Raw genomic sequence first — 15,745 nt, 5'->3', positions numbered from 1 at the left:
AATGATATAGAGCACAGATTTCTGCATTTATTGAAGAACAGCATTTTTCCTTTATTTTTGAAAGAATTCATAATTTGTGTTCCATTTTCCTTTGGCTATAATGGACTGAGGTTTGATTCAAGGTAAAAACTCACCTGAGTAGGGAATTATACACTGGAGAAATATTGACAAGATGCACTGTAATCTTTCCAGCTAGAGTATGTTAGATTTTCTTCTCATATCCAGGCACTTGAAATTGATACACTGAATATTTCCTTTTCCCCAGGTCACAGTATAAGAATAATATCATCTAGTTTACAAACTATACCTTGGGAGTCAAACTTTATGTGGCATAAAACTAAAGATGGGTTGATACTGTTTGGGCAATCTACAGACAAACACCTTCAGTGCCCGTGGGCCTGCAGGAATAATGGAGGAGATATGGTTAAATGGCAGTCCCCTGCCTGGTATTACTCCACAGCTTCCGGTCACCTTGGATTTAATTCAAATCCTCTCCAGGGCCTAAGAGGCCTTCCTGGATCCCCGCCTAGACTCTCTCTTGGACTTCATCTTGTATCAGGCATCTTTCTTTATTACTTTCCAGGTACACTTGCCATCTTAATGTCCTTCACACATCAACCTCATTCCTCACTCATGGAATTTGCCCTAGTTCTTTCCCCTGCTGAAATGCTCTTTGCATAGAGTATTTACTTGGTGTAATCCTTTTTATTAGATAGGTTTAAACGTCTTCTCCTTTGAGAGGCCTTATGACCACCCATTCCAAACTAGTCTCGCAGACACTCAATTACCTTGCCCTGCTTTAAAAAAAAAATAATAATGATTTTAACTATTTTTACAAGTGTTCATTTTTTCTTCCCTCTTCACTAGAATGTAAGCTCTGTGAGATCAGGTTCCCTGTCTGTTTCATTGCTGTACCTGAGGCAGTACCTGGTGATAACTGGCACTTACTCTTTGTTGAATGAAGCACTGAATGAATAAATTAAGTGGCATTTCAATCTAAGGACAAAATAAAGCAAGTAAAAGTCCTATTTTCTCTCTTTCTTTCTCTCTTTCTCTCTTAATGCACTCATGCTTTAATTTCACATTTAAATTCCATGAAAGGCAATATCAAAGGGTAGTTTCAATTAGCTTCAAACAAAAATTTAAGATGGAGAAAACAGAATGTAGAGTTTTTGTTTTTTTTCTACATCCCTAGAGCCACCACTCAGGGACTTTGGCCTATTTGCAGCAAGGGTTGATTAAGATTCTAAAAGTCTGGCAGTTAACATGAGCTTCCACATTGGTTATATAAATCTCTCTTTTTTTTTAACATCTTTATTGGAGTATAATTGCTTTACAATGGTGTGTTAGTTTCTGCTGTATAACAAAGTGAATCAGCTATACATATACATACATCCCCACATCTCCTCCCTCTTGCGTCTCCCTCCCAGTAACAAAAATCAGCAGGACCAAAACACAGTAAACTTGGATTTTGGAATTACTGGCTATGGACCATAGAATATGAAATAAATTAATGTATAAAGAATGAAAGTACGGGATAAATAATATAAGAGCAAGATATGATATACTAAAAAAGCACCAGGTAGATTTGAAACAAATAAATCAACAACAACAACAAAAATGATGATAAAAACTCATCTGATGAGTTAAATAGTAGGTCAGGAATAGCAGAACAGAGCACTAGTGAATTAGAAGACATAAAAAACTATAATATGAAGCACAGGCAGACAAATAGATGGGAAATACAACAGAAAATAAAAGACAGGGAGGATTGTGTGAAAACACCTGACATTCATCTAGTCAGAGATTTATACAGAGAAGATAGAATTGAAGGTTAGAATTAGTTGAAGAAAAAGTTGCTGGTGAATGCTTCCTGGCCTCAATTTCAGGATTCACAATGAGTCCCAAGTATCATAACTAAAAAGGTTTGTTCACCTAGCTACATCAGCTTCATACTCATGACCAAGAAAACAGCTTGACATCCTTCAGAGAGAGACAGCAATCTTCTGCAAAATGAGGGCAACAGACCAATACTAAAGTTCCCAACAGCAACGGTAGAAGTCAGAAAACAACATAAAGATATCTTCCAAATACTAAGGGAAAATAGCTATTGATATAAAATTACACACCACATAATACTATGCTTCTAGTTGGGAGTGAAATAAACACATTTTAAATAAGCTAAGAAGTAATAAACAAGTTTACCTCTGTCCACCCTTACTAATGCTATTTCTAAATGATGTACTTCAGAAATATAATACCCAATGGATAGTGTTAGATGAATGACATTATTATAATTTTAATTTTTTATAAACATATTGATAATTAGCTAAGAAGTAAACAAGTTTACCTCTGTCCACCCTTACTAATGTTATTTCTAAATGATGTACTTCAGAAATATGATACCCAATGGATAGTGTTAGATGAATGACATTATTATAATTTTAATTTTTTATAAACATATTGGTAATTAGTTGATGATATAAAATAATTGTGTCTTATATGTGAGGTTTCAAATAACGACTGAATTAAAATACAGCACAATAATAAAGTAATCTAAGAGGGTGTACATTGGATTTAAATTGTTTTAAGACCTTGATATTTTTCTGGAGGAGGATGAAGTTATTTATTATCATTAGCATTTATTTATATTGAGAACCTGGGCTAATACTAAACATAATATGTAGTGCTTAATATCCACTAGAGAACCAGAAATCTAGTGGTTACCTTCTACATTATTGGAGAGAAACAAAAAGACAAATTGGGGAAAAAAATTAAGCTATTCATAAAGAGGCAAAAATAAAAATAAAATAAATTTAAAAAGTGAAACAGGTGAAATAAAATGGCAGGAATAAATCCAAACACATACGTAATCAAAACAAATGTAAATAGACTAAACATCCTAGTTGAAAGACAAAGTTTTTACTGACTGAGTTAAAACATCATACTGTTTATTAAAAGTTAGAGTTACTGGCTATATTATACTATAGCCATTTCCAAAATATGAGGATACAGGAAATCTGAAAGTAAAAGCACATAAAATGTCTTAATGGTTAAATATTATATTACCCAAGAAAATGTTACTGTAAGAAAATTAATATCAGACCAAAAAGACAAAAGTGAAAATCATCCCTAGATGATTTTCAAGGCAGTCACTTTATAAAGTTGAATTCACCATGCAGATACAGTAATCACAAATATATCAATAATGATATTGCTACAAAATATATAAAGCAGCAATAGAAGGAATTACAAGGAGAAGTGTTTAAATCCATATTATAGTGGGAGATTTTTACACCTTTTTTGGTAGTAAATAGGTTGAACTATTAGAAAAATCAGTCTGCCTAAGAAGTATTTAGTATAATATATAGTATGTTCTTTGAATTAAATGCCATTAAGTTGGAAATAAATACTGAAAAAAAATCACTCACTTTAAAATTATCAATAAAACATGGATGCTTTCAAATTACTTGTGGCTTAAAGAAAACCATAATAAGAAATTTGAATACTCATACTTGTATATCAAAATTATGGAATGCAGGTAAAGAAGAACCTAGAGGAAAAGGTATAGCTTAGAATGCTGATATTAGAAAATAAGAGAGTTTGAAATGAAGGAGATGGGTTCAAGGTAAGAGTTAGAGACTCAATAATAGAATAGATCCAAAGGAAATGAAATAAATTAAATATTCAGGTTAGAAAATAATTACTAAAATTGAAAACAAACATTATATAAAAGTTGGTTCTTTGGAGCAATATTAATACAATTGAGAAAGCTCTGGTAAATTTTATTTAAAATTAAATAGAAAGGCTCAAGTAGACACATTGCAGACACATTAGAGAGCAAGAAAATAGTAAGAAAACAAAATATTTATGACAATAGCTTGAAAATTTAGGCAAAATAGAAAATTCTAAGAAAAACAAAAATGCTTTACTATGTTTACTTAAAATGCATCTGAAATCTTCTGTGGTAATAAAGTGTTTTATTTGATTAGATAGGAACATGCCATCTAAAGTCCATTCTTAGGAGAAACTGAGGTCTTTATTCATACCATCCTGTTCCCCTTCAAGAGGGGATGCAGGAAGTGGCCAGGAGCATTATGCTAAACGGTTTGTTTGGGGTGACTCACCAAATGACTGTTTTGCCAAAGACATCTATGTTATATGCCTGTCATGGGAACTGAATTGTCATTACAAAAGTCAATTTGTTGGGGTTAATAAATGCATTAAAATGTAAACATCCAGTGAAAATGTCTTTGGCATGGAGATTTTTTGTTAATGATGGGTTGTAAATTAGTTAATAACTAAAAAGAACCCAAGATGACACAGCAATCCCACTCCTAGGCATATATCTGGAAAAGACCATAATTTGAAAGGATGCATGCACCCCAACATTCATTGCAGCACTATTTACAATAGCCAGGACATGGAAGCAACCTAAATGTCCATTGACAGAGGAATGGCTAAAGAAGATGTGGTACATATATACAATAGAATATTACTCAGCCATAAAAAGGAATGAAATAGTGCCATCTGCAGAGATGTGGATGGACCTAGAGACTGTCATACAGAGTAAAGTAAGTCAGAAGGAGAAAAACAAGTATCATATAATATTGCTTTTATGTGGTATCCAGAAAAATGGTACAGATGAACTTATTGGCAAAGCAGAAACAGAATCACAGATGTAGAGAACAAACTTACGGTTACCAAGGGAGAAAGTGGGGGGACAAATTGGGAGATTGGGATTGACATATATACACTATGATGTATAAAATAGATAACTAATGAGGACCTACTTTTAGCCCAGGGAACTCTATTCAATGATGAGCTAAATGGGAAGGAAATCTATGAAATAGGAGATATATGTGTATGTATAACTGATTCACTTTGCTGAACAGCAGAAGCTAACACAACATTGTAAAGCAACAATACTCCAATAAAAATTTAAAAAATAAAAAATAAAAAGAACCCAAGGGTGGCAGAAGAAAATTTTAAGGGGTGGGAAAATGTATTTGTAGTGTAAAGTGAGGCCTAAGAATGAGAAGAGCAGAGATGAAAGAAGAGGTGAACAGAAGGTGCCCAACTCAGCATCTCAGCACATCGGGTGCCTGGGAGTTTTGGGGGAAGAGGGCAGAAGAAAGTGAGAAAAAAAAAAAAACAACACAAAAATATTGAAAAAATAGCAAAGAAAAACATGTGCCCTCTAAATCAGGTCTAAGGACAGATATGATGCAACATGTTTTACTGGAAGAAAAACCAGACTAGAAGTCAAAGGAACTGAATGTTGGGCTTCCCTGATGGCGCAGTGGTTGAGAATCTGCCTGCCAATGCAGGGGACACGGGTTCGAGCCCTGGTCTGGGAGGATCCCACATGCCGCGGAGCAACTGGGCCCGTGAGCCACAACTGCTGAGCCTGCGCGTCTGGAGCCTGTGCTCCGCAACAAGAGAGGCCGCGATGGTGAGAGGCCCGCGCACCGCGATGAAGAGTGGCCCCCACTTGCCGCAAGTAGAGAAGGCCCTCGCACAGAAATGAAGACCCAACACAGCCAAAAATAAATAAATAAATAATTCCCAAAAGAACTGAATGTTTTTCACTTGCTGTGAGATCTGCTTAAGACATCTCGTTTCTCTGTAAAATAAAGATATTTGTTTATATGGGAATCCCCAAGATCCCTTCCTGTTCTAACATTCTATTTCTATACATTTTAAAGTCACTCACCTAATACAAATACTTTGTTTTCTAATACAAAGCCTTCTAATTTCCTGGTATCATTTCATGTTTAGCGTTTTATTGTGTTTGAAGTTTGAAGTTACACAATCTTTTGTCCTTAAACCATGGAGCTAAAGAATGTCAATTTGTCATTATTTTTACTGCTATGCTATCTTTTTGAGTTACTAGTTAGCATTTCTGTGTTATCGTATATGCTTTAAAGTCAACAATTGATCCTTAAAACAGGTCTCCCATGGAGGCCCTCAAAAGATTTTATAAATACTAATGAAATTCACTGCACAGTTCCTTAAGAAAGTATGCAAATGATTTCTCTACTGGATGACTATGATTCTATATGAAGTTTCAACTTCATAAGCAGAGAACCGTCAATAGCACCTGTACTAATTAAGCTTCTGTTCCTTAGTTTTACTGTGATGTTTAATTGTTTATTAGCCCTAATAAGATGCTTTGCCAGGATGAGAACTGTCAATTTTGTAAAATTTATTGAGCGAGGCTTAGACCTGGCTGGGAAAAGTAAGAGTGGAATAGAATTGACAGATATTTGTGAAATGTAAGCACATTATCTCTTACTTTCAGGCATTGATAGAGGTAATAAATCAAGTAGAATTTAGTACAACAAAGAGGAGCTCTCACCTGATGATAATAGTTAACACAAGAGCCAAATGGATGACTAGGTGAATCCTTAGCTGAAATTCCATCTTTTAGATGAATGGATGTTACCTGAACATAGATCCCAGCAAATGTTTGCAGGCTGGCTCGTTTCTGAAAGAGAATTGTAAATGCACCAACACCACACTGTTTTTATAGGCCTCCCACAAAGACACTGCAAAATTACAAAATATTTCTTATTGAAGATATTTCTGTGAATGGGTTTTGAAAATCTGATTCTACAGTGTCCCTCACATGTACATTTTTTTTGTGAGGCCCTTTTAGAGCAGGAGAAATCACTGGGTAGTGCTCTGTGAAGAAGTCAAGGGGATAGAAAATGAAAAGAAGGAAAGTCAAGTTGCATCCACTTCCTAGTTTTGTGCACCTTTTCCTGCTCTGTGAGCTTTACTGTGGTCTAGAGTAGGGTGCTTGGCTGTGCACGGCCTTTATCTCACATCTGTTTCTCAGCCTGCACCACTGACAACAGGAAAAACAGCTCTCTCGCTGGGTGCTGTAGTCTGTTCCAGCTGCTACAACAGAATATCATAGACTGAGTAGCTGATAAACAACGGAAATTTCTTCGTCACGGTTCTGGAGGCTGGAAGCCCAAGATCTACGTGCTGACATTTCCAGCGTCTGGTAGGATTCCCCTTCCCTATAGGTGCTGTCTTCTCGCTGCCACTTCACCAGGCAGAAGGGGAGAGGGAGCTCTGTGAGGTCTCTGTTATAAGAGCACTAATCTCACTCATGAGGGCTCCACCTTTAAGACTTATCTCCCCAAGGCCTCCTTCCTAATATTATCACATTGGGGATTAGGTTTCAACTTCTGAACTTTTGTGGGGCGAATGGCATTCAATCTATAGCACTGGATTAGTGTGAGAATCCCAGATAATGAATAGGAAGGTGCGTAATCAAATTGGAAGGTGCTACATACAAAGTGTTTGTTATACCTTGTTGAAATGACCACATCTCAAGAAGCTGGTATTAACATTTCTTGGAACTTCACATATTGCTGAATTTGAAATATAATAGTCAAACTGCTAAGGGAATTTCTGAGTAATTAAATCGTTTTGATATTTGGTACACGTGTATGGCCATATCTACGCACACACACACACACACACACCCCTAACTCTCAGTAATATATTACAAGAGATTTCATAATATACTATAAATGAAGTGGCCTATTATAGATGATAAAAGAAAAGTAAGGTTTCTGAGACCGGCCAGCTGACACTGGCTGTCATGAGGCCAGGCTGACTCAGAGTGCTGTGAATCAGCAGGGTCTGTCTGTGAAACACCATGTTACATGTCAGCCAATGCTGCATCCCTAAAGCTAGTGCACGCTGAGAAGCTAGCATTTTGCTTTCTGTCCTGAGATCAGGTCATACAGTATTTCAGTGCAGGCCAAGGAAACCAGTTTGACTTAGTGCTAAATGCATCTTTGTATAAGGTCCTTAACTGGTGCTTTCTGGACCAAAAACTTCCCTTCCCTCACCTCATACAAGGCTGACTGACCAGCACTGAGACAATAGACAGGGTGAAAATTTTATAAACAAAGAAAGATTATTAAAAAGAATGGTGTGTGCTTCATATCTTGGGGCCTTTGGATAATGAAATCTCTCTCTTTTACTTACTTCAATTCACCTCCTTTAGCTGAAAGATTTTTTCCAAATGAGCTCATATAAAAATATGTCATCAAGATTAGGATTTAATTCAAATCAAAACAGAAACAATTGAAAGCAAAATATGATTTCAAAAGCCTGCAAACATTAAGTATCACAGAATTCTGTGTAAGTGGGATGCATAATATCCTAAATATTAAGAGAAACCCACAAGGCATTGTGGAAATAAGTTTGGATAGGGCAAGTCTCACTCCTTCAAAGAAATGTAATACAAGTCATATACTTCAATAGATGTCTGGAAGATTGTGTAACTATGCCCATATAACTGTCTGCGACTCAAATTTAAGGAAGAGAACCCATGTTCATATGAATCTGTAGGTGCTGCAATATTTCATTCTGGGTAGTGAAAGCTCCTTTACGTCTTATATTGTCAACAAAAGTTCCCGTGGTTTATTATATATCATAGCAGAAAGGCATCTTTTTCTAGATTGTTTTGTGTTCAAATAGCAATATTTCTGGCCCTCTAGGAATGACATATTGTTTGGATTACTGAGCTCCAGAGGAGTCTCTGGACTTGGATAGAAGACTGAGATTTAGTAGGCAATATATTTGCCAGCCTTTCTGAAAATTGGAATGCTGTTTCCAAACTTTATCAGAGAGCATGTTGGATCCTTGAGATGGACATCATAAAATTAATGAACATATGGTTATACCTCATTTGTTTGCCTTCTACTAAATTAGAAAACCAGTGATCCAACTTTAAGAAAATGTTATTGATCACAGATGAGTTTTTTTAATGGTATCATTTACTTAAGTAATAGTAAATATTTAATCTGCTGAATATTCACATTCAATTATACACACACACACACATTGATTAAACTATTGTTTTTGTCCAAGAATGAAAAATACCACGAATGCAAATACAGAGTTTGAAATGCTCCTGTTACCACAGAAATGCTTATTTGTGTTAAGATACTTTGCACCTTGATTAAAGTGATTGGTGGCTCTAGAAAGTGAAAAGGGGACTGAATTTGTTTTGGATTTGTCTTGTATATCACAAGTCTTACATTTTACAGTGGCATCTATCTCTGTGTGCACACAGAATCTGACCCTGTTGTATAGAGACATTTGCTGAGAGTGCTGGGTTAACAAGATCATTGATTTATTTTCATGCAGGGCAATTAGCTTCATTCTGCTCAGGGGCCACACAGATTGCACCCATGATCAGGATCACTTATCTTGTAAATGTTTGTCATGTGTCACAGAAAGAATCTGGAGACAGAAGGGGACTGGGTCAGCACAATTTCCTGATAGGAAAACTAACTCAGACACACCTGCTGACAGTAGGTTGGAGGACTTATGAGTGTGAAAGCCCGAAGGGATATGAGATCGTCTCTTCTAGCCCTCCCAGAAACATAATTTTTGAGTGAAGAATTACTAAATGTGCAGCACATAATATGCAGAAGCAGTCCTATGATAACCACATAATAGATCTCATGTCTTTAAATCTAAGGCACTGCAGACACCAAGGTTTACTGGAGGGTGACAACCTCAAGCTAGCTTAACCATAGGAAAACTGAGGATTCAGCTCAAGGGTCCCATTTTTAAGGAAGTATTAAGACTTAAATATATTACTCTATTCATGATTTGATGGGTCTATGAGAATAAATCCATTCCTTGTAAAGCCATAATAATACATAATATGTGTGATTATTATGGATAACAATAGTAATATAAATCTTTTGCAATGTCAGTGTTAAAATATAGATTTGTAAAGCATTTGCACTTCATATTTTCAGTAAAGAGATCATTAGTACAAAGTAGAGTAAATAAAATAAACCATATTTTAGAAAATATATACATGCTAAATGCTGCAAAATCTTGTGATTTTATTTTTTCAAAGTGGGCATGTCTGTATTATGACAATTTTTTTTTTTTTACCATTTCTCTCACTGTTCCCAAAAGCTGTGATCAAGTGTGTAGTAGAATTAAATAAAATCGAAAGATTGAATTACTCTGAAATGTTGTACACAGCAAGACCTACTCGAGAGTAGAACCATATATTGCGTATTTCAAATGTTCTTATTTAATAACATTCATTGTGTACCTAATAGGCGTAGTATTGTGTAAGGTACTGAAACAGAGGTAAATTTGGTGAGTTCATGACATCTAGGAAGAAGCAAAATCTGTACATCTCATCCAGTGTTTGGTAGAGGAATGAGAAGAGAGTGAAACGATTTAAGATGTATCCTCTACAGTGTATTGAATGGTGGCCCCTCAAGAGATAGACCATATCACTGGTACCTGTGCCCGTGAAAGAATTTGTAAAAAGTGCCTTTGTAGATGTGATTAAGATGAGAATCTTGAGATGAGATAATTCTGGAACCCCCAACCCAGGTGAGCTCTAAACCCAATGACAAGTGTCCTCAAAAGAGAGAGGAGAGGAGAAGACAGACACAGAGGAGAAGGATGAAGACAGAGACGGAGATTGGAGTTAGGCACCAACAAGCCAAGGGACATCTGGAGCCACCGGCCGCTGGAAGAGGCAAGAAAGGATTACTCCCTGGAGCCTCTGGAGGAGGTACAGCTCTGCTGACACCTTGATTGAGAACTCCTGGCTTCCAGAACAGTGAGAAAATAAATTTCTGTGTTTTAAGCCTTCAAGTGTGTAGTATTTTTTACAGGACTCCTAGGGAAGTAGCAAATCCCCTCTCACATTTTCATTCTAATTGAGCTCTTTTGGCAACTGAAAGCCTTTGAGGTTCAAAGGTGATGGACTCTCTTGTGGTAGAATTTGAGTTTACACTGTGGTTCTATTTATGGTCCTCAGGCGGAGGGAACAAATGTTTTCACTGACTTGTAAAACCTTCCCTGCTGATGTGTTTGTGTTGGATTATGGGAAACTCTCCTTTAGAGCCTTGATCATGTTGATCGTAACAGTAATAGTGATGATAAAAGTAATGTGCTATTATTTAGGGAGCTCCTTGTTCATGACAGGTATTAATCTCGACCTTAAGAGGTAGTCGCTATTATTTTTAAAGATGAGGAAACTGGAGGATAGAAAAGTTAAGTTCCTCAGTGTCCATAGCTAGAGTGTGAGAAAGCCTGTGCTCATGAAAATTATTCTATGCTTCCTCAAATTACTTTTTGTAAAATAAAAAATCCTCTTGTGCAATTTTATGCTTTTTCTTTGCACTTCCTCATTATTTTTAAAATGAGCTCAAACCTCTCTCTCCTTAAAACAAAATAAAAACCAACTTCTCAGCCTTGAAGAAAACTCCCACTAATTACTATAAGCCTATCTCAAGACTTAAAAAAAATAATGTCCATGTAATATCTCCACAGCGGACCAACTGCCTGTTAAGGTGAATGACATGACATTGCTGAGCACTGGGTGGTTTGATACACAAAATGGCAGTCACAGCTGGTCCAATTTAGTGTTTTTCCACCCACTAGCATCAGACTTCTACCCTTACCACTCTGAATCTACTCTTGAAGATACACAGGTAACATACTAATTACAAAATGCAAGAGTCACTTTTCAGTTCTCTTTATATAAATAGTAGTTAAAATGAATAATAGCAGGTAACATCTGTTGAGTGCTTCTTATGTAATCAGCACAGGGTTAAGCATTTAGCCCTTTGAGAAGAGATAATGTGCTTTCCCCCAAATAAAAAAGGATGGAACTGAAGCTTTGAGAGGTTGTGTAAAATGCCCTCCATACTCAGCAACGCTGGGATTCAAAGTCTGGCTCATTTCAATACGAAGCTCTTGATGGCTGTGATATAAATCTTCCTAGCTTTTGACACGATTGAGCACTCCCTTCGTGAAGGTATTTTCTCTCCTGATGTCTGTGGGGCCACCCTCTGTTCTCCTTCGACCTCTTATCACCATTCACTTTCTCTTTCTAACTCTTCTTTCACTGCCTAAAGTTTAAGTGTCACTTTTCCCCCAAGGTTTTGTCTTGGGCTCTCTTCTCATCTCGCTTGTCTCTTCCCACCTTTTTAATTTTATGCACTCATCCTATGGATTCAGTTATCACTTATAATGTGATGACTTTCAAACCTCCACCTAGAATTTTCTCCTGAGCTTCAGATGTCATTCACCACTGGGCACTGCTCCTGGATCTTAGGCTACTCAACTCAAATATACACATCTATTCGTACCCCAAACTCCTCCACAGCTTTGTCTCTTTACTTCCTATCCTGACTGAAACACTCCCACTGAAAAATCTTGCAAGGAGAGATTAATTCACAGAAGTATTTGAGTTTCTCACCCACCTTTCACTTTTTCCTCTCCTTCATCAAAAACAATAATCACTAAGTTGTATAACTGTTGCCTCCATATAATGCTCAGATCTCTCTCTCTTTCTCCATCCTCAATTCAACTGCTGTTGTATGAGCCCCCAGCAGCTGCTTTGTGGACTTCTGAAGTGGTCTTTTGACTGGTGTTCCTGCTCCTGTTGTGTCAGTTTGGGTGACCTCTCCTGCCGCAGGTGACCCTCCATGGAGAGCTCCATTCAAAAGGGTACAGGTGGGACACCCTGGAGCCATTCGAGGCAGCTAATTATGCCGTGTTCTGTGCCTCCCACGGTAGGCCTGGTATTAATATTTGTTGATGAAACACATTAATCCATATTTCCTGTGTCAATTTACAAAGCTCTTCAACATATTATAAAGTATTTGTGTCATTATCACAATAATTTTGGGGGCTAGGCATATAATTCCATCTCTATTTTACAGATAAGGAAATGGAGACTCAGGATGTCTAAAATGTTTTCCCAGACATGTGACCTACAGAAATGAGATTAAACCCAGATCTTCCTGATTCGTAGCTAGATTCTCTTTTCCCTCTACCTCCGTCTCTGGTAAGAAAACCTGCATTTCTCTGTGCTCTACACCCCTAGCAGCAGCCTTCTCTGACTTAGCCAGTCAGGGTCTGTTAATGAAGGCCAATTCACAACGTCGCTGGTATTACAATCTATTTTTAATTAGGTGTCACCTTGGAGGTTTCAGCTTTGCCCACCACTCACATCAAGCCCCTAAAGCCATCAAGCCTTCTTTGTCTGGAATCCTCCTCCCCTAGAGTTTGATGGCCATGAGGAACTAGAGCATAAGTTTGGTTTGCAGAAGTGTTTCAGATTATTGAGGCTTGTTTGATGTCAATTTTACAGTTGTTAGTAGGTGATGGAATTGCATATCCATTTGGCATGGCTGAAGAAGAACTCAGCTGCAGCAAGTTTAGGCTGTGATGTATGCCTGTCTTGTTTCAACTCTCTATTCGCATTTTTTTACTTTGATTTTGCTGCTAACTCTATCCTAGTCCTCCAAGAGTATTCTGCTCCAGATTTAAGATTCCATGCCATTTACGGACAACAAAACCCTTTTTGATTCCTCACAGAGGAGCTGAGACTAGTAGGTGTCTTCAAAATTAACTTCATTAAATATTAATATAATAATGTTGCGTATATTTAATAAATATATTTTATATATAATAAATTATACATAATTACATTTATGACATATTGAATGTGTATAACTGTATAATGGTATTAAATATTAAGTGAATTAAATATGAAATACAGAAAATAAAAATACGTCACAGTGAGTACTTTTCTGAATACAAGAATGAGTAAGAAGTAATTTATCTTAATGCAGAGGTGCCATAGGCTTTGGAGTAGGACGAGATTGTGATTCTGTTAATTAAAGAATGCATGACTTTGTGCTATTCACTTAACTCTCTGTGCCTTTCTTCCTTCCTTTATCATTAGAAATAACCATCTTTTTGGTGAGAAATAACTTATTTTATCATTAGAAAGAACTATATTACAGGGCTGTGAGGCGGCCTAATAATATAATTTAAAGCACCTACCTTAGTTCCTGGAATATGCATGATGTAACTATTACCATGTTCATAGAAGTAAAAAGAATGTGAAAAGTTCAGAAACTATGATGAATGAATATAACAGAAATGAAGACATTGAATAAATATGGCTAAACCTCAGAGATAACTCTAATAATTAAAGCCACCAGACAATGGAAATGCTTTTTGTAATACAGTGGGCAACCAGTAGTTCAAACAGTTCAAGGAAGGGCTATATTATGTTTGTGGGGAGGGAAAAGCTGTTGATAAAAATCTCTTAATTAGGTGGAAAAATTAGCAATACAACTTTTGAGGTCCCTTTCAAATCTAGTATTATTTGATTATAAAATTGAGATCCTCACTACCTAGGGTAGCATTTAAGTCTATTAGTCATTACTTCATAGTGTGACTGAATTTGACAGCCTCTTAGAGTCATAACAAAGAACAGGTTTGATCAGGAGTTGATGGAGAGCTCAGTGGAGCTGAGAGAATTATCCAGGACAGTAACAAGGATGAAGGGCATTGACCAGAAGGAGGTCCTTTGTTCCTGAGAGAAGAAATGGTTAAAACTGCTGAAAAGTAATTTTGCCTATTTTAATTTGCTTGAGTGAAACTTTGCTTTGTCTTAGTTACACTTAATTTGAATATCTAATTAGTAATGGTCCTTGAGAAATCTCAGTTTCTGAAATATAACTGGAAGGTAAACATTGTTGCTATACCCTGTTTCCCAGCTCCCAGTAGCCCTTTATATTTTTTCTCTGCTGAGGAAGTATTTGCTGCATTAGCCGTTTGGTGATGTCAGCACATTGGAGAATGTTCTGGAACATCTGGAATCTGTCATTTAGATTTAGAGGGTTCAAGGGGAATAGAAGATTGAGCTCTCTTACATCTAGGCTCAGTTCCCTTTATGGTGTTTCTAAAATAAGACTTATTTTGAAGCAGCCACTAGGGCTTTCTGTGGAGCCCTGATTAGACCTGGTTCAATAAAGCCACCTAAGTGCATCAGGATTCTTAGGGAGTCTCTTATTTAAGACCTTGTGAAACTGTGATTCATCCAGAATATTCCCCATATCATGAGAAGCAGCATGTGGTCCAGGTAATGTAATCTGAGATATCCCCTGATCACTCTAAACATACACACCTCTAAAATGCTTTACATTGTCATAGTGCCTTAAATCCTACATACTGTAAATTTTTCCCTGGCTAATCCATTTTATGCAAATTAAAAATGTATATAAAACCCTAGGAAAGAGTGTGTAGTTGTCAGGCATGCCATATGTGACATAAATTTACTAAATCAAATTACTTTCTCAACTAGCTTGACCCATGGACATAAAGGACTGTTTCTTTCACTGGGAGTAGTTAGAGGGAAGGGTAGAAGGAATATTTTGTGCAATAGGAGGAAATCATTGGTTCATTACACAGCCAGGGAAGAAAGGAACAGAAAAGGCAGGTGTTGGGAGACACATCATTCCCTTATGCCACGACTTTTCATGTGATGGTGTGTGGCCAGGCCAATAACAATCATCTATATCTTTTATATTTCCCTAACAGCTGCCAGACTATCCTGGAATCAGAGTATCTGTACAAATTCGCTAGCAACAAAAGTCTATGGACAGTTAGCTGTGTACTAATTTCAAATATCTGAAGCTAGAAAGTGAGTACAGGGCAAATTAATTGAGCACCTACTATGCTATTATGTGTTAATCAAACAGGACATTTTGGTGTGGGCTTTTTTGTGACAATTTCCTTTTTAAATGTTTTATTTTATTTTTAATTGTGGTAAAATACATATGACATTAAATTTTCAATCTTAATCATTGTTAAGTGTACAGTTCAGTAGCATTAAGTGCATTCACATTGTTGTACAACCAATCCA

At 36.6% G+C, this 15,745-nt stretch overlaps 1 protein-coding gene and 1 long non-coding RNA gene across 2 annotated transcripts in view; one reads left to right on the top strand and one right to left on the bottom strand.

Moving 5' to 3' along the window:
- The window catches only part of LOC309611270 (uncharacterized protein), a gene marked incomplete at its 5' end in the record, with an annotated part of 233,127 nt that overhangs the window by 102,807 nt on the left and 114,575 nt on the right, over positions 1-15,745 (bottom strand). The gene's annotated exons all lie outside the window — the stretch shown is intronic.
- LOC309611206 lies at positions 3,828-10,668 on the top strand. Its single transcript, XR_014234393.1, has 2 exons — positions 3,828-7,015; positions 10,402-10,668. It is a non-coding gene; the product is annotated as an uncharacterized lncRNA (long non-coding RNA).

This window comes from Balaenoptera borealis (assembly GCF_965194805.1).
Source record: "Balaenoptera borealis genome assembly, chromosome: 14".
Lineage (NCBI taxonomy): Eukaryota > Metazoa > Chordata > Mammalia > Artiodactyla > Balaenopteridae > Balaenoptera > Balaenoptera borealis.
Note: the sequence above shows the minus strand (reverse complement) of the source record. Positions and strands in the feature narration are given on the sequence as shown.